The sequence below is a fragment of the Corvus hawaiiensis genome, chromosome 8 (genome assembly GCF_020740725.1).
Source record: "Corvus hawaiiensis isolate bCorHaw1 chromosome 8, bCorHaw1.pri.cur, whole genome shotgun sequence".
Classification (NCBI taxonomy): domain Eukaryota; kingdom Metazoa; phylum Chordata; class Aves; order Passeriformes; family Corvidae; genus Corvus; species Corvus hawaiiensis.
Genome location: NC_063220.1, coordinates 6453555 through 6473355, shown reverse-complemented (window position 1 = coordinate 6473355; position 19801 = coordinate 6453555). Strand labels below are relative to the sequence as shown.

Sequence of the window (19801 nt, the reverse complement as noted above, 5' to 3'; positions counted from 1 at the left end):
CCAGGAAACATTACAGTTTTTAAACTACTCATGATTGTACTAATATATCACACTTTTCCTTGGGTAGGCTGAAAATACTGAAAAAGGGATCAGAAGTGTGAGTAAGCAGAAAGGCAGACCATAAGAAAGTCGCCAAATTTCAGAAAGGACATTATTACACACCAGGTGTTTGAACAAAAAGAAAGCCACAGTCACAAGCTGCAATCCTCCTGAAGCTGTTGGTATTGAGTCAACAGAAAGTCTGACAAACCTGGATCTCACAGGTGAGGAAGAAATGACACTTCAATGTCTCACTGGTTTTTCTGGGCAGAGCAGAAGAGTCACAGCTTTGCAGGTGATGAGCATCCACCAATTCTGCTGGGATTCTCCACCCATTTCTCTCTCTCCAACTCGACTGTGATTCCTGAGACAAAAAGGCAGCTTTGTACACACAGGTGTGTACGACTGCTCTGCTCTGCTTAAGTCTCACCAACACCATTGCAGGGCTTAAGGGACATTTGAATCACACCTTGACTTCTGTCAGTTTCCAGAGACAGGTGAGTTTCAAGAGAGAAAACAACAGTTTGAAAGGACATGCAGCCCAGTACATGTCACTTCTATTAATTTCAGTGTGTTCTGGAGTTTCAGTGGCTCCTTTGCATCCAGGTGCCCAGCTCAGCAATGAACACCAGTGGATGCCATGTCAAAACCCAGTTTGGGCTGCAGCACTGACGGGAGGACACTGAAAGCCACAGAGGAGAGAAACACCACCACTGGACATGCCTCAGTCTGTAGAAACACTCCTGAATTTTATAGACAGGTGTTTCTGTTCTTTTATAATGCTGTAAAGGCTGTTTTATCTACCTAATAAAGGTTTACAAGGCAATACCATTATCTATTTATATAATACAATAACATCATTTGTTTCTGCAAAATTCATTTGTCTTGGATGAAAACTCAAGTGTTTCCTATAGAAACTTCTCAGCACATTTCCCTTCAGAGGCACTTTCCTCCTTGTGAAATTGCAGCTGCAGGTCTGAGAGAAGCAGAGCAATTTTCTCTTCCCCAACTTGAGCAGCATTGCAAACAGCCTGCCCTCATCAGAATACGAAAATGTTCCAGTTACATCTGTGACTCTCGCTGCTCTCTACACCACTGCTTTTCAGAGGGAGAGACAAATCCTCCCAGTGTTCCTGAGCAATACATTTTGCATTTGGAGATCTGACTTGGCTGACACTTCTTAAAATACACATATATATTCAGAGTCAGACAGCTCCCTGGTGACTATTACACAGCTGCAGATGCTGAAGGGCACAAATTATTCCTGCAGAGGTCAACATTACATTACACTAAAAAATTGTCTTCCTGACCATTCATTCTTTCTTGACTTCCACACTGAGAACAAGTGATGAATTTTTATGATTTCACCACCAGCCATTGGTCATATTATGTACCTCTTGGGGAGAAGAAGTGAGGAGGTGGAAAGAGACCCCAAACCGCATATAGACACCTAAAGATGTGTCCTTTTTGTTTCATAGGATGACATTAAACCAGAAGAGCCAAAGTTTCATTTGGAAGCTGTTATGGGACTTAATAACAGTGTGAGTGAGCCACAGAACGAATCCTGAAAAAGGGATGCAAGGATGTGTCCAGACAGCCCAAATGTGAACTCATATTCAAAGTCTACTGTTTCCTACTGGCTAGCCAGTTCAGAAGGCAAGGAGCCAAGCAGCAGATCTGAGACCTTTGTGGAAGTTACTTAGGCAATTTTAATATCGCCCAGAGCTGCTTAGCAGTAAGTGAAATTCCCCGGGCAGAACCTGCGTGGAGGATAGACATTCTGCTTCATGAAGGAATATGCTACTTTAAAATATTATTAAATTCAGATGTGGGATGAAAGACAGAAAAATTAGAGGTTCCTCCTGACTTTCCTTTAACCAGCTGAAATATTATATTCACCTACATTGAAAAATTTCAGTTTGGTTATTGCAATACTGAAAGCAGCATAAATTTGAAAGATCTCCAAAAATGAAAGCTTATGCATTGCAAGCTTTGTAAGAATCCCTTCCTAATTTTTCCTTCTGCTCCATGTTCTCCTTGAAATTTATATCATTGCATCAAATGTTTTTATTTCAACAGAAGTTGAAAAAAAAAATGGTTCCCTCAAAGAGTTTCCTATTAGTTTTTCCCACTTACTACTGCACACACGACTTTCTCCAGCAGAAAATGGAGGAACAAAGAATTGGCTGTTGTTTAATACTTTATTAAAAGTGCTCAGCTCCTCTAATACCAGAGGAGATGTAGAATGGAGCAGAATTCATAGGCTGCAGGCAAGAACTTTCTCCCCTTTTGTCAGAGCAGGCAGCATGTAGAGTCTGGCCCTAATCAGATTAGGTTGTGCATAGTTATAAACATCTGAAGACCATAAAGAAAGACTCCCAATTAAAAGATACTCTGGATTTGCTTCTGCAAGAGTTGCAGAAAAACATGGCGATTAACATTTCCATTAGAGACTGGGTTTGGCACAAACCACACTTGTTGAACTGGGTCCTCTGCAAATCTCTTTTCTACCAGAACATATTCCTGGGTTCTCTTCAGATACATTGAAAAAACATGTCCCATTTGATCTGGGTGTATGAAATTACACAATGCCATGTCACTGCATGGGATGTAACCCCATGTAATGTAATGCACATTCAAGCAAAACTCTCTTTTCCATTATGGGCAGGAGTAAATTATAGATAGGAGTTTACCATAATTAACCACAAACTGGCAATAAGGCCTATTTTCTGTCTTTGTAGATTACTATCAAGTAAAAAATCTTCTTGAGCTTACTTTTAAAAGTAGTTAAGAATATAAAAGATATTTAAGATGAATTCACTCTCTGGATAAACATGTTGTGTGAACCTTCCAAGCTATTTGGAATGGAGAATGAATCCAAGATGCTGATAAAGTGCGGTCTGTTTGGTAAACAGCCTAAACCTGCCTATATTTTTTCATAAAACTGGTTTTTTCCCAGTTATTCCTCAATTAAGATCTGTGCTGTTGTTACCTCTTAATAATAACACAAAGCTGAACTAATGTCCAGCAGCTGCCCATAATGTGTCTCCTACAGCTGAAATCACTTCATCATTTATTATTCCAAAACACTAAATAAGGGCAGGCATTTTCCTAAAGAATTGATTTTTAAGGGCTCAGTATCAATCAGCTTTTTTTGCCTTTGATCCTTGGTAATCAGGGAGCCAAACATTTAGAGAATTCAATATGTAGCCCATTTAAAGATATTCTAGACTTTCTGATGCTCCCATGAACCACCTATTTGCTTTAGACAATCAGCAAACTTTTTATTAATGGGATGCTTTATCAGCACTCAAGGCAAACTCACAGCAGTTCTTCTCTGAGGCAGATCTGGAAAAGTAAGCACCCTAATTGGGCCATTTGCATTTTAATATTCCTGCAGCAGCTCTGATTAGCAATACTTCATCAAAGCACAGGTGCTGAGCCTTCCCAGTGCAAAGTCTCTGCTGTCACTTATGGTCCACAGTTTCATTTTTGCCTGCTGGAGCATAACTGAGATTGGATCCATCTGCAGACCACATCCATCCATCTCTGGGTGCAAGCACTGGAGAAATTCCAGTCAATGTTTTTGTAGTGTTTTTTGTGGGTCAGTTTAGCAATAAATCCAATACTTTAAAGAAATGTCTTTCCAAATCCATTTCTTGTTGCAAAATGGACCTTTCCAACTTCTTGGGGTTTTTTTACTTAATATGTTTCAATTGCCTCTAATTTTACTTTATTAAATGAAGTAATCTCCAGCCACTACGAAACATTGGTGTAATTTATTCAAAAGCAACCTGCCCTATGAGCAAGAATTAGAATCTCACAAAAGCAGCTGCATCTGTATCAGCGTTTCACTTTGGAAGATGCACCTTGAATGTCCTGGATTGTGTTCAAGTAGGGAGAGGAGGAAGAGGGATGCATTTATCATCAGAATACAGAGAAAATACTACAGATAAAAAGACCTGCAGAAAAATTTTTAAAAGTCTTACTTGAAAAAATAAGGCTTAAACTGTGGACTTCCCCATTACTATTATTACTACTACTACTACTACTGGAATTACAGTTCTGGACATGCCTCAGAAAGAAAGCTCATATGATCACACAACACCTGCAGACTGCTGTGTCAAACAGAATGGGAAAATCACCTGCTCACAGCACAAAAAGACTTTTCTATCATATATTGTAAAACAAGATGCTGTAAGCGCCCTGGAGGAACTGCCTCTTCATTGCTGAGCCCTGTTATAACACTGTTCCTCATGTAATTCTCACTCAGGCTAATAACATGATTTTAAGTCATATCCAAGCTATAATGAAAGCGAGAAAAGAACTTGAGGTAGTGCCAAAAAGATCCAGTGGTTTAGTGGACCTCAGGCCCTGAGTTGTGGAACAGAGCCCAGAGTACAAGTGAATTAAAAAGGTAATTCTTCAGGCCAGTTTTGATACGAGAATTGAGCACAGTTGAGGGCAGTTAAATAATTTAAATTTTAGTACTGACTTGAAATTAAATACGTGAAATGTATCTCTCTTCTTGTATTCCTGAAAACATTAAAAACACCCCTGCTGCTTTTCAAAACAGCAATCACTTTTTAAGAAATGCACAGAAAATCAGCAGAAAGTTGATTGGTCTCTGCCCCAAACCTGTTATCAGCAGAATATCAAGAACATAAATAAATGTCCATAAATCTGCCCCCTTTCCTGAGTTGAACATCATCAAGAACAAAAATAGAGCTTCAACCTCAGTTTCAGCCCCATGGGCATCTCTACTGCCTCTCCAGCATCTCTCCACATTGTGGATTCACAACAACTCCCATCTCCTTCATATTCAATGGAATAAATAGGCCAAAGCAAGCCTGGCAGTTTTGTGCAGGATTCTTGAGGCTGTGATGGGATGGATTTGCCATCCAGTTGCTTTCTGCATTAGGTATGGGCTGGGCATATTTCAGAGCCATCCAACTACCTCAGAGTGAGGACACATCTGTCTGATGGTGAGTCTTCCCAGAGGAAGCCTGTTTGGAGATTTAGAAGCAAATTCTTGTGACTGAATCATCATTGTTCAATTGTTCTCCATTAAAAATCATTTTATTATGTAAACAATTAAGTTCAATTATATGGATTTAGAAAGCTTTTAGTCCAACTTGCTCTTGCAATGACACGTTATAACATAAGCCTTAACACCACTTCTGAGAAGAATGTACCCAGACAAACACTTTTCTTAGGTTACCATAATCCTTTGGGTCCATACCTGAACTGCTGTGAAATCTGGTGGGACACCTGTGCAGAGAGCAGGGATGTATCAGAAACTTCAGCTCTTCCCTGGCTTTTCAGCCCTACATCTGAAAGAAAAGCATCAAACAAAGACAGAGTCCTCTGGAAGGCACAAAGGAGCCTGACATGGGACAGGGTTCTTCTCCCCAGGCTGATCATGGCCACTAGCCTTCCACCCAGAAAGAAAGCTCTTCATTCAAAGAGCTGAACTCTGATCAATTTTGTTTCATAAAGCACAAACAAAACAAATCAGTGTGGCATTCTCCACTTTAGAAGTCTGGTGCCAGCCACACTGGAAGCTGAATTAACATGGACTTGCTCGGGCACTCACACTAATCACATTTCCTGGGGTCTAGGAACTGCTCTCACTTGCCAGTTTGACCACTCTGTGCTTCTCCTCTCACAGCCTGAAGGACTTGCTAAAAGTTAATTCAAATTGTTCCATGTTTGCACAAATATTTAACTGACTAAAATAATGCATTTTAATAAATACTTCCAGATTGAAGGCTTGTTCTCTCTGACTTCAACCTAAAGTTCTTTCCTTAAAAAAAGGAAAGCACTCCAGCTCTACCTAAATTAATTTCAGCAGCCTCCTTCTGGAGAAAGGGAAAAAAAGTCATGTCACATCTGTGTAAGTTACAAAGCTAACTCGGAAGAGATAAGTCCTCCAGCAGACAACAGCTGCTTTCTCTCCCCTCTCTTTCCATTTAATATCATTGTATGTCATCTTAACAGCTGTATTTATTACAAATTCCCTGTGAAGCTTTTGGGTCATTCACTTTCCAAAAGCATAACCCAGAAATGCACACTCAGGGCGTTAATGCTCACCCTGGCTTGACTCACACTCGTAATGGCTCCTTGGGTGATTAGCAGTTTTCATCATCAGGTCCTACATGATTTAAAAAAAAAAAAAAAGGAAAAAGAAAACCTTAATGGCAATAAAAATATTAGGAGTCAGCTATTTCATACTAATGACTTGTTAATGTAACATTATTACTGGTGCTTTAAGTACTGTTGTCCTTAGATGCTGCACTGCATTCATGAAGGACTTTGGGAAAAAAGAGAGTATGATGCTGAGACTTATTGCATTAAGAGATCGGTTTAACAGATTGTTTAGTTTTGGTAATATAATTTGACATCTAAACATAAGCTGAGAGGGATCTCCCACAAAACCTTTGATAATATGATTCATTGTCAAATGTTTGTTTTGCCTATCTGGTACTCATTAATTAATTCTTTTTAATATATCTTGGATTTACTGATTTGGAAAAAGAGAATTATTCTTATTGATGTTGCTAAAATATCCAGGTGGCTTGAATTTCACCAACTAGATGGTATAATCTAGCACATTTGTGTAGACCTAATCAAATCTCTACTAACAGATGTGAAGAGCCCAGCATGGGAGCAAATGTTTGTGTCTATATGATAATTAAATTACCTCAATAAAGAGAATAAATGAACAATGATGACTATAGTTTTTTTAAACCTAGGTTATCTTCCTCATGCACAGTCTCTATTAACCCCTTTAGCAATTGGTAAAACTTGAAGTTTTTCAGAATGAACCATGGTTTTCAGGTGGTGCCTTTGAATTAATCTACTGACCAGGCAATGTGATTAACTTAAATATTCCTATGCATCACTATTAATGGAAATCAAAGAAATAATAAGTTCTGCATTAAAGATATGCTATGAGCAGTGTATTTCATTTCATACAAACAGTTGTGACACATCAGTCTGTGTTTTAATTCATCTTGCAGTTCTCTCATTCTTGGGGAATTGCTTTGATGACTATCACAGCATTCTAAAATATCTTTGTCCAAATTTTAAATGTGCTCACACCTTTAAGAAACAGGCTTGTGTCCTTCATATAAGCTGAATGTGGCTGAATGGGCATTTCTGAGAGCCCCAGCAGGCACTTGAGAGACCCACATGCTGCCAAGGATCTTCAAAACCTGGCCCTCTGAATCCAGTCTTCAATACAACCAGACAGAAAACTTCATTTCCATGCCTACAAAGTGCAACAAAAACCTCTATTGTAATGCATTCCTGAATATTCATTTCTCTAGAATTCACTTTAGGGAGATCTGTGAAAACAAGCTCCATGAGATAAAAAGATATTTTAAAGCTATCTTTGTTTTGAAGGTGTCCTTGTGGCAGTGAGATGCTTCCACAAGAAAGGGGAGCCAGCCCTTGGTAGCAGCACTGCTTCACTATCGCTGTGCAGGCCGAGCTGCAGCTGGAGTTCAAATCACTTCTGACCATGTTTTTGCTACAAACAGGGGAACAGTTCTTTCTCTGTTCACTCCATGGTGTGCTCTGACCTTGCTGGAGGCTAAGTAATGTCACCAGCTGCATGTGTAACATGGTCATTGGTGATGAAAAGTGAACCAGCGTAGCTCGCCTAGGGATGCAACCCCTTTTAACATATCTAACATTCCTGCAGGTGTGGTGGCTTTATTTGTGTGTTTTACTGTGTTTGTTTATTTGCCTGACTAACTAACTCATGTCCTCCTGCCCAGTGCAGATAGAGCCTTCTTATTTAACATTCCTGAAACTCTGAGTGTTTAGGATATAGATTGTTTCCAGTCTCAGGATGTAAAAGACATGGGATAGAAGTAAGAGAGATTAGGGCTCTTTTCCTCAAAGTTAAACAACTGGGTTGGTTTTCAGGCAAAGGGGCCCTGAAACAGCTAAATAAAAATAGTCCTGTACTTACAAGGAACTCATAGATTGTATTTCTAGAAGACCTGACCGAGTGGCTGGTTTGACCAGCAGTGCTTGGGAATAGCCCAAACACATAAAACAGTTATCTCCTGGTGTCATAAAGAGATCTTTAGTCAGCTGAAGTGAGGTAGCAGCACGGCTGGAGTAATTTGGGAGGCTAATTATAGTCTCTTTGTATTTAAATGAATCTTTCTACTGAGCCTTCTCTGCTGTGGCAGAGAAAAGAAGTCCAGTCACTTCCAGCTCAGTACATCCCAAACTACAGATTGTTTCTGAGAAGTCCTGCAAAGAGAAGATGGCTTTTACAGGACTTCATTGCATGTGCAGATCAACAATGCTGCAACTTGGTGGAAAAGGGGCAAAACCCACTCAAAAATTACAGAATTTGAAACAAACAAATTCAGGAGTCCCAGTCAAAAGCGTTTTCTAATTATTCGCATCCACATGGAAGTCCATCTCTTCCACGGAGTGTACATACACAAACTCTATTAACCAAATTTACTCTTTTCAATCTGTGTAGCTGTAACCAAAATACAGCAACTATTTTCTCCTTGTCTACCTATTCAAAGCAGGGCCTGATAATAATAAGGTTATTCTCTTTTGAAATATTCCCTTCAAGGAAGGATTTGGGGAAGTTTGTCCTGATTAGATTTGGATTCAAGCCCACAAAAAACAAGTATAGAGAATGATCTTTTTCTGCCCCATAAACTTCCCAGGCTTCACGGCCAGAGGCACAGCTAAGCACCACCAACGACCCAGGAAAATTTATCACAAAGCAAATAATCTTGTAACAGGGAAGAGGAAGGAGAGCTACAAGTGTATTTGTGTCACCAACACAATTACTAAAACTAGTTGTTCAGTTTGGAGGATGGCAGCAAAAGAGAGAAAGTGTTGGTGGGGCTTGGTTTGGCTTAGTTTTGCTCCTTCTTGGAGGATGTAGATGTTTTGGGTTGACTGGGTGTTCCACACCAGTGCCAGCTATAGCACAAACACTGGACTATTTCCACTCAAACATCTCCTGCACTGTAAGAGGTCACCAGGTCAGAACCTGTGGTCACAGGAGAAGGAAATAAGATTGGAATACACCCATTTGTCATCTGAACCTCACTCAGCCCACCAGGTCTTGGATTTATCTCTTCCTCATCCCAAATCAGCAACACTTGTGGCAATCTGTTTTGCCACGGAAGTTTGCTGAGGCAGGGTCTACACTTCCTTCACTTCTGTTTCTGCCTCCTTATTTCATAGCCTTGGCACACTGAGACCATCCCAGGCCCTTTCCTGAAGGACCAAGTCTTAAAAGTGCATTTTGGGGAGCAATTGAAGCAGACACATGCCCAGATACTTCTTGAAACATCAACTCTCCTTCCGTCCTTCTGAAGTCATTTCAGTGGCTTGCTTCAAATTTCTCAGACAAGGTTTTTATCTTTTCACTTCCATCCTGTCTACTTTCACACAGGTTGTATTGTCATGAAGATTCAGAAATGTTCTCAGAACAAAAAAACAACTTCTGCTTTTCCCCTTTACTCTGCTAAGAGTTCCCCATGAGTCACTCTGTGTTTTCCTTAGCCACCCTTCAAGGTTCCTCATTGTGCAACCAGGTTTTAGTGCAGGTTTTCATAAACACGTCTGAGTTACACAAGTGGGATTTTTTTTTAAGTGGAAACAGGCTCAGTAATTTGTAAATACGCTTTGGTTGAAAAGGAGTTAAAAATACAGTCAAAGAGACATTGCTTCCCTCCTTTCTCCCATGGTTCATGACCTTTGCTTTTTTCAACTTCCTCAATTTAGTTTCAGTAAATTGTCACAGAATGGCACAACACCTGCCTTGGGTACTTGAGAAATTGACTTTTCCTGCAAATTACCCTGATCAGTGACCTTGTCTGGCTACTAAAGGGGTTTGCAGAAGCAGCGTAGCTTTATGTGTGGCCATCTTCCATCTTCTGATTGGTATTTAGCCCTTTGAAGTTCACTTATCTCCTTAATGTGCAGCTACTCTTTGGGGGAGAAAAAAAAAAAGAGAAAGAAAAAAGGAAGAAAAAGGTTAAAAAAGGCCATGATATGCTTGTCATATCTGAAAGCAAAATACTAACAGTAAGACAAAGTGTACTCCATCCTGGAAAGTGAGCACAGAAATGTACACTCAGAGGTTCCACTGATCCTCCTCTCCAGAAGAATGTCTATAATTTCTTTTTCTCTTTAGATGTTAAATGTTCAGATACTGGTTCACATTGTTGCAGCTGAGTAGTGTTTACTAGAAAGGATTTAACAAGGCTGACCTTTCCTTCCTATCCTTTACTTTCCTTTTTTTTAATCTGTTGTAAAAGTCACTACTCTGAGGAAAAAGCAAATATCTGCTCCTGCCCATACTGCACAAGTGTTGGGGCAAAGGTTACTTCTGGAAACCTAAAAGGTAAATTTCTTTTTTATGCTGAAGCTTTGATTTCCCAGTGACATGTAAAGGGGTTATTTGTTTAATTAATTATTAATTGCTGTGGTGTCCAACAGGTGCCAGGTCTTAAGTGCAGTCCCTGGGGCAAGCAGCCCAAGGGGAAGCATGGTTCACAGCAACCTTGAGCAAATTGGCCCAGGAGAAAGTTCTGGAGCTACTTCCCATGTCCTTGTCAAATATCAAAGAAAAACAGTTAAAATGTAAACTTATATTAAGCATTGTACTTTATTCTGACAAGCTTTTAGGATCGAATTGCAGACTTTAGTCAACAAAGGGGAATTAGGCCGGGGTCTTCAATGGAGGGGAAGGTGGGACAGCTGTTTGAGAGCTCTATGCATAGCTCTCATCTTATTTTTCACATCTGTTCTGTTTAATTTAGCTAAGCACTTTGAGTCACAACTTGCAGCTGAAAACTTGAATCCTACTTTACCTGGGACTCGGACTGATATTCTAGATCTTAGAAGGAAATTAAAAAATGCCTGAAAGATTACATTATCTAATAAATTTCCCCCACCCCACTCCCTTTATTTTTTCAACTGGTGAAGATTTATTGCTTAATTGCAATTTAAGAAAAAGTTTAATGCAGTCAAATGCAAATTCTGTTTGCATATGTGGGACAATTTTCCCTCTTTTTCTTCTTTTCCCCTTATCTTTAAAAAAAATTTAACTGAAAAAAAATCCCCCAAATAAGTTTTGAGTAAGGAAAAAATAGCATAGAACTGTTTTCTTTATTTATATTGTTGTCCTTATCCTGTTTTGCCTGATCCCCTCTCAAGATTTGTGATTTTAACCTTCTAACATCATCCTGAACTGCGGAAATATTGCCCTTGTTTTAGAGAAAGGGAAATTAAGACAGAGGACTCATAACCCAAGAGGTCCATGGGCATGGACACACTGTGTGCTTGGATCAGAAATGATCTCCAGTCTGCTGAGCTCCAGAAGGGGATGGTCAGAGCAGCTGCAGGAGCAAACAGGCTCCACCATTCCACACACAAGGATTCATGCTGGCTCTGTGGCAGCACAGAAGGAGCACCACAAGAGCATCATGACACCAGCACGTGTCCAGCTCCACCAGCTCCTCCATCAGATCCCTCCTCTCCATTCCCCTCTGCCCAGTGCTCCCCAGCCACCCAGGAAGCTGCTGGGATGCTGCAGACTCTGCCACTGACACTACCCCTGGTACCTCCCTTCCCACTGGAGGTTGTGGCTGCTCTGCTCACTTCCCCTCACCAAAGCCTCAGGACGTACCTGATCTTTGTTAGGGCTGGACACAGCCCCTGCCTGAGCCCAGCACAGGCCCCCAGTGTTCCAGCTAATGGGAGCTAATGAGAATAACAAACCACAGTGACACGGGGCTCCTCTGCTATTAGAGAGGGCAGGGACATGAAAGGGTGTAAGGTAAGAGAGCCCCAAAGCCTGATACATTTAGATCACGGGGATTTAGCTGTGATCTCCCTTGCTCCAGGGTCAGGCATGGCACGTGAGTAATTCCTGATCTGTGCCACTGCAAAAGGCACTGAGCTGGACTGGGAGCTGTGTCCAGCACTGGTGGGCTGGCTCTGCACCCCCAGCAGCTGAGCACAGGGTGGGGTGCCAGGACTGTGATGCCGTTCCCCACCAGGCACCACAGCCAGGTCCTGGAGCCTTCCAGCTGTTTTTTAAAACTGGCTGAGTAGCTCTGGTCAATGGGTGGCTGGTTGGACCAGATGAAAAGCCAACAAACCTCAGTACAAACACAGGCTTGGACAGAACTCTGCTTCACAAATACTTTGGTTTGAGAGACAATTGTTTGTAGTTCCTCACTGTCTCACATCAGAGATCAGCTGTTCAAAAAATCAGTACCCAACACCATGTTTTACCATAATTTAAAACAATTAAAGCACAAATCACATCTTGAATCTGTTAACTTTCAGATAAGTATAATTAGACCCCAAAATGCTTTAAGTAGTGTTTACACATTTATTTACCAAAAGACAATTATTTAAACAAAGAAACATTCCCAGTTAATTGATAGAAAGATAGGAGAAAATGTAATTAATCATCATTAGAGTATGCAGCCCTTTATTGTTCAATGGCATGTCGCTGTGGGAACTGCTGGCTGTGACACTGCTCCTGTCTCCGGGACTTGCTCCGGGAGGAAAAGGGAGGTGGTGGCTGTGAAGTGGGGTGGATTTACCATGGGGAGCAGCTCTTTCAAATCCAGCACATCCTGGAAACACAGGGCCACGTGCCCAGGAGGGGAGTGCCAGTGGGGACCACAGCAGGGTGAGACCAAAAGGACTCAGTGCAAACAAATCTATTGGAAAGCAGAAGAAATTACACACGTCAGCAGCATTACACCAGCGAGGGAAGAAGAAAGAAGCCCCATATCCTTAAGCTATTTGACTCTCCAAAGCAAAATACAACAATATTAACTTCTGCAGGATAAGAGAGCTTTTTATTCCAATATGATATGAAGTAGCTTTGCTTGAAAGATTTCTTCTGTGTTTTCCTTCTGGTTTCCCAGAGGCAAAATGGGGATTACACCAGTAAACCCTGAACAAGCATGCCCATTGCAGGAGCATTTCTTTAGTGCAGAAACAACACTGCTGGTTTCTTTAATTGCAGCAACTCAGACAATTACCTTGCTCACAAAGCCTTTTGGAGCTACATGAGCTGCCTCCTGTAAGACAGGGACCTTTCTAAATTTGGGATTTATCCTCCAAACAACTTGTGAAGGATTGCCACAACTTTCTCCACTGTTCAGAAACAGCTTGCAAGAAAACTCACGCTTTAAATTTCAGAACTGTTAACATGTGCTGTCATAAAACTACCTTATTCTTAACTGAATGGGATTCCAGAGGTAGAAAATACAATTTTTTTTTTCAAATTTCAGGTCTTTATATCACTGTGGTTGAATTTCACCAACCATAACATTGAAGTTTGAAATGTCTTGTTCTTTGTTCAGTTGTAGATATGCAGGCCTTACAAAATACTCTGTCCAAAAAAAGGCCATGGAATTGCAATATAGATGGTAATAATTTTTTTTTCTAATCTCTATAAACTTCAGTTGGCTAAGAACAGGATACATCCCCAAATCAATAGCTTGCTTTCTGGAAATAAGTTTCACTTTTTTCTTCCTTTTTCTCCTTCACTGGTTCTCAAGATCTAGTCTTTAGTCTTATAATTCATGACACAGCAGCTTGTATTGCACCTCCAGCAAAAGCCTCTTTATGGCACAAATGATCTATAAACCCCACCGGAGACACAGCAGCCCCCAAAACAACTGACACACTTCTATAGAAAACTCTTTTCTTGAGAAAAAAGCCTTTAGAATTCTTTAATTTGAGAGATAAAATGCATCTGTAAGTCCTTAACTGAAAACCAGATATCTGGTCTGGCAGTAAAAGGCTTTCTAATGCTCTGGAACAAATAAAACCAATTTACCTGGCTGATAAATTGATAAATTGATAAGACAACCACCTGAGCAGCCAGAGCAGGGCACAAGGCTCTGCACAGGATGGAGCTCTCACTGTGATCACTTCCACTCCATGGCAAAGTAATGAAAAAAGGAAACCATAGATAAAAGCTTTGGCCTGTCCTCTACTCCAGCGAGTGGTAACTGAGCTGGTCCTGGTTAGACAGAAAAGCAGGAGGAGCTGAAATGCATTAGTAGTATTTGATGTGAAAAGTTTGATATAATAAAAAATTATGCTTTTTGTCATACAAATGCAGCTTTCCACAAACAGCCTCAAAAATAGGAAGCACATTGTTCAGATTTCCTGTTTTTCCTGGGTTTGGATGATCTGCTTTTGCTTTTTATTAAACACAAATGATTATTCTTAGAAGTACAAGCTATTTTCACACATAAGTAATAAAGAAGAGGGCTGCCATATAATCAGGGCCTGGAAGGAGATGCAGTAAAACATGAACTACATTAATTCTAAATACTGCTCTGAAATTATTGTGACATCGACACAGAGTTCTGTTGAGTTTCTTGAACATCTTAATCACTAAACTAATTGAGGACTTAAGTCCTTCCCATTTTGTCAGTTCTTTCATCCTCAAGAAGCACATTTCTGTAGCTGTGGATCAGTCAGGCCTGAGCACTTTTTTACATACATCCCTTGTGGAGCCTACATCTCATTTAGAGCTCCTTTTCCCTTTGCCTTTTAAAGTCAGGCTATCCTTGCTCATTTCTCTGTTACTATTTTTAATTTGCTTTTCCCAACTTGGAACAAGGCATTAAAAAATTAAAACCCCTTGAAGAAAAAAAAAACCAACTCCACAACAATAAAAGCAAAACGTGACACAATCCAAGGAGCATTTAGAACCTGTAATGAGGAATATTTGCTAAGTGAGGAGAAAGGTAAAGCAACACATGATTGAACATGCTTTGAATTTACAGTCCAATATATAGTTTTGTGCTGTGATGCAGACCATGCTGCCAGTTTTACCTATTTTAAGCAAAACATGAATATTCTGTCTGTCTAGCTCCTGCTGACTTGGTCTTGATGAAACCAGAAGCTACACTTTCCCCTCTTTATCACACTTGACAACTATATATATATATATATATATATGCATATGAAGGGACTACCCACTAAAATGCAAAGTATTTGAATTTTGTCACCCTTGAAAACGCCCATTGTGGGCCAATTTCTTCTCTTCTACCAAAGGGCTCAGCTGATTTCAGAGTTGCTCTAGATAGAAGCCAGCCTCAGAACCAGCCTCCATTGCATTTGCCTGGAAAACACAAGTCATTCTTAGAGAAAACTCAGGAAAACATTCCCTGCAAGATGTGTGGGGAGAGGCTATCAAAAAAGCAAATTGAAACATTTTAGCATCTCCTCTCTCAAAGTATTTTTAATTAAAAATGTGTATACACACACACACACACACACAGAGAGAGAGAGAGAGAGAGAAAGTCCATGTTTCAAATCTGCCAACTAAAACGAGATTTTAAAAGGGGGAGGGAAATTAGGAAACCCTGATTTTTCATTAAAATATGCATCATTTTAATAAAATAAAAAATGAGGATTATTAAGCTATATTTTAGTTTAAAAGAATGTTTCAGTGGACACATTTTTGTCAATTGTAGTCCCACATGGCTTTTCAACCAGAGACAAAACCATTAATTTCTCCTTCTCTCTAAAACACAAAATAGCATGTAAATTTGCTTCTCTTACAACTGGGTGCAGAACAATTCCCTTCAAGGACTGTGAGAATCCACAATCACCCTGAGATCCATAATTTATAGCAGCCATAACATTCACTTACAGACCCAACACCCCAAGACCTACTCTCATCCTCACATACTTTCCTCCAAAATAGAACCAGCTCTTTCATATCCACAACAATGTGCTGGTGGAGGCAAGAAATTTTTTATTTGATGACTGAAGCCAGAGATGGATCTGGTCATCACAAAGGCACAGGTCAGCCTTTGGGCTGATTGTATTCACTGTTGTCCAAGAACCCTCAAATATGGCAATGCAAAGACAGCAGAGAGTACAGAGTAAACACAGCAGTGGTGAGAAGGGTTTCAGAATCCATGCACAGCCTTGCAAAAGCTTTCTTCTGACACTTTTCTAGTCATTTTTCCTCTAGCACAGAAATGCTTTTGATATTCACCTTTGGGACTTGCATCCTTTTCCACAGCCCAGTATATTGATAATAGCAAGTTCCTGGCACTCAGCTTGAATTTCTGGCACTGCATCTCAGCTGTGTGCCAGTGTACAGCAGACATGCCCCTGGAATTCCACTGCTCTCCATTCCCTCTGGTGGGGATGGGTACATAAACTGTTACATGTAATGAGCTGAGCTTGGACAGAAGTGGGAGGAGAAGGTAAATAAATAAAAACTAAGCACAGAGCTAAATGGGGAGTGAGGCATGTGAGAAATCTGAGTTCTAGTCCCTGCTGCAGGGAAGATCCAGCACTGAGCATTAGCATTCAGTCTGAAGCAATAAACCCTGCTGATCTTCACTGGCTTTGAACTCAAGTACAATTACAACCGGAAAAGCACCTGAATAGCTGGACTGTCACACAGAGACATTTGGAGAACACTCCAGAAAGTATCAGCTTTAGGATTTTACTGTCATCTCCGGGGTGAGCTGGAAAGAGAGGATTCTTTTTCTGACCAGAGAAAGTACTATGTCTAAGTGTTGTTTTGGCAATTGAGTAATTATTACTTCTGTAAAGTTCACCTGACAGCTGGATCCTCTCATGCTAGGGACTACACCCCAATGAGCAAAACCTGTTGTGCAAAAACCCCTTGCAAAAATACACAAGACAGAAAAAATAAGCTTTGCTATCTTTTCATGTACAGGAAGTAGCAGCACACCTTCAGCAGTGGGAGAGCCTCTGAATACACCTACGAGCATATTTGCTAAGATTTTTTATAAACACACACCCCTTACATCCTTCCAGCCCCAGCCCTGAAACCAGAATATGATGGGCACAGAGACAATGAGAAATTTCTATTTCAGTAGAAATACAGAAGGAAGAATTGCCATGTCAGGGAGACACCCCTGTGCAGTCCCAGCTCAGCCCCTGAGTGACTGCTCATTAGATAGGTGACAAAAGTCTTAAAGGGCTAAAAATGCTTCACAAAATAAATTGCCACACCTGCTACCCTGTCCAGAGGGCAGCCCCAAGCTGGTCACCCAAGAGGGTTAGATGAGAGTATCCATGTCAGCTGTGAATCCTTGTTCCAGGGCACTCTGCCCTACAAATCCCATCTGGCCCTGCACAGGTGACTCTGGGGTGTTTGTAAAGAGGGGTTGGCAGTTTTGTCTGCCCTGTGTGGTCTCCTTGATGTCATGATAAGGGCAGATGGGGCAAAGATTTCTGGGGTAGGGGGATAATGCTGGGGTTGGTCTGCTCTGTGTGCTACACTTAATCTATGAAAGCACACAAACTATCCACTCCCTGCAAGCACTGATGCAGACCTGAGGGTGTTGCCTCTCCCATGATACACAGACACAGAAGGTCACTCTCAGCAGGACTATTTGTACTGGGTAAGAAAAGCAAGAGCTTTCATAACCTTTCTAGAATAAGGATGTTTCCCACAAGCCAACCTTCAACCCGAAGTACGCTGGAAAAGGGTGGCAGAATTTGGCCCATGTCTTTCAGAAAACAGCAGAAGCAACCTGCAGGTGCCTACGAGATGAGCCAGGGAACGGCCTTTATTTTTATACAATGAACTTCATTCAAAATTATGTTTCTTAGTTCCCAAGTGAGAAACAAAGAGCAACATGCTTGCCCTCAGGGCAGGGTTTTTCTTTTTGCATTTTGTCACAGATCACTTAAAATGTAGCTCTTACCGGGCCATTTTCAAAACCACAACATACTCTTATGTGTCACAACATATCCCTACTCTTTCCTCCCTCCTGTGACAGGTATTTAATTGAGCTAAAACTTTGTTACTACTAAGATGCAAATTTGGAAAAACAAGATCACCGCTGCCTGGGGCTTGGTTAGCTGAAGATAAAAAAGCAGCACTTGTTTTAGGTATGGCTATGTGGAAATGCAGGTACTCCTCAGGCAACATACCCATGGTAACCAGCTGCAAAACTTGTCCTTCTCGTTTGCTTCCTGGAGACTACAGCACAGATACGGGTTGAGAAGTCTGTGTGTAACACGGATTTTTTTTTTTTTTTTAAATAATATTGCCTTGTGAAATGTTGCTCATTATCATTTTTATTGTGACATAGAAGACAGCTTTCCATTTAAGTTGCCCGTTAGTCTGATTAATAACTTATTTTTATTTTACATTTTGTGTTTTATGCTGCCTGCGAGGCAAATATTATCAGTGTTTTCCTATAACAAGTAAGACAATTCACAGAACACATTTTATGCCCCGAGATCAGAGAAATAAGTTTAGATTTATAATACCCAAGGATTGTGGCTTTTTATGAAGTGTATAAAGAGGGCATGTTTAATTATGTTTTGTTTATATCAGTGCTTTGTCTGCAAAATAACATGAATTAGCATATTTTCCTATCATTGGCAGTTATTTCTAATGATTGATTAAATTTCTTAAGTGCAGAGTGGATTAAATCACAATTTCTTGCAAATAATTTGGGAAAGAAAAGATAGACCTAACTACCCAATTAAAGTGGGAGAGATCAGAGTCTGACCGCTCCAGGCAGAGTCCTGTCCATCTTTTACAGTGACAACAACAAAAAAAAAGGCAAAATGCTTATTTGAGGCTGAAGCGCTAAGTATGGAGAGCTAGACCCTAAAAGCTGTGTTTTGCAACCCCTGGGTGTATTCCCAGGGGTGGCCTGGCTGGAATTTTTTATCATTTTTCTTCCAGTGTCAGGTCTGTCCCGTTTGGGTTTCTGACCTGCTCTGGCTGGGGCACGACTGAGTGTTCTCCTGCTTGCGCTCCTCAGCACAGAGCCACGCAGCTTTTTAAAAAAATCAAGGCGTGGAATATTCAGAAATGGCAGAAGCCTTACACCAGCCAAAGCTGCGATCGCCACCCCCGAAAGGACACTCCAAAATTCTCTAGGTGTAAAAACCTGGCATGGTACCAGCAATGCTGGGGGGAGTGTGAGGTGCACAAGGTCAAGAACCGCAGCATTCAACCCTCCCAAATCTTTGCTTTGTTTCAAACGGTCAGTACAACAGCATCTCTGTTCACCTGCACGTTATCCCTGTAAAAAAATACAATTAAAAAAATGTATATGGAAAGAGTTTCATTGGAAGCGGGGAGCGACCGTCGGGCTCGTTTTGAGGCAGGAAAAGGCTTTTTAGGGGCGGCGAGCAGACGTGGTGGACAAACGCCATCTAGTGGTGGCCGCGCGTAGTGCGGGCGCTCCGGGACCTTCCCCTTCTCCTTCCCCTTCTCCTTCCCCTTCTCCTTCCCCTTCTCCTTCCCCTTCTCCTTTCCCTTCTCTTCCCTCTCTCCTTCCCCTTCCCCTCTCTTTCCCTTCTCCTTCCCCCTCTCCTGCCCAGGGATGCCAAGTCCTGCCGGAGCTGGCAGCGCCGAGGCTGGGCTGTCCCCACATCCCGGGGCGCCACGACAAACACCCGCACAAGCAACGAGCGCTGAAGGCATCGAGCGTGTGTCCTGCCACAGACAGGAATCACTGGGGTTTGCACTGAAATCACAGCATGTTCCGAGCCGGAAGGGACCCAGAAGGATCATCGAGTCCAACTCTTCAGTGAATGGCCCACACGGGGATTGAAGCCCCGAGCTCGGCGTTATCAGCACCGCGCTCCGACCAACAGAGCTGGGCTCTCCCTCCCGAGGGTGCCTTTAGGATGCCCAGTGTCTCAGTGCTGGGCTTTTTTGCAGAAACACTGAAGATTTATTAAGCTGACATTTTTTTGTTGT

General features: G+C 41.3%; 1 long non-coding RNA gene across 1 annotated transcript; it reads right to left on the bottom strand.

Moving 5' to 3' along the window:
- Nucleotides 1-255: 255 nt before the first annotated feature.
- Nucleotides 256-12767, bottom strand: LOC125329656. Its single transcript, XR_007205229.1, has 6 exons — nt 12654-12767; nt 9891-10022; nt 7144-7312; nt 6133-6193; nt 5282-5372; nt 256-403 (listed from the first exon to the last, which is right to left on the bottom strand). It is a non-coding gene; the product is annotated as an uncharacterized LOC125329656 (long non-coding RNA).
- Nucleotides 12768-19801: the final 7034 nt, after the last annotated feature.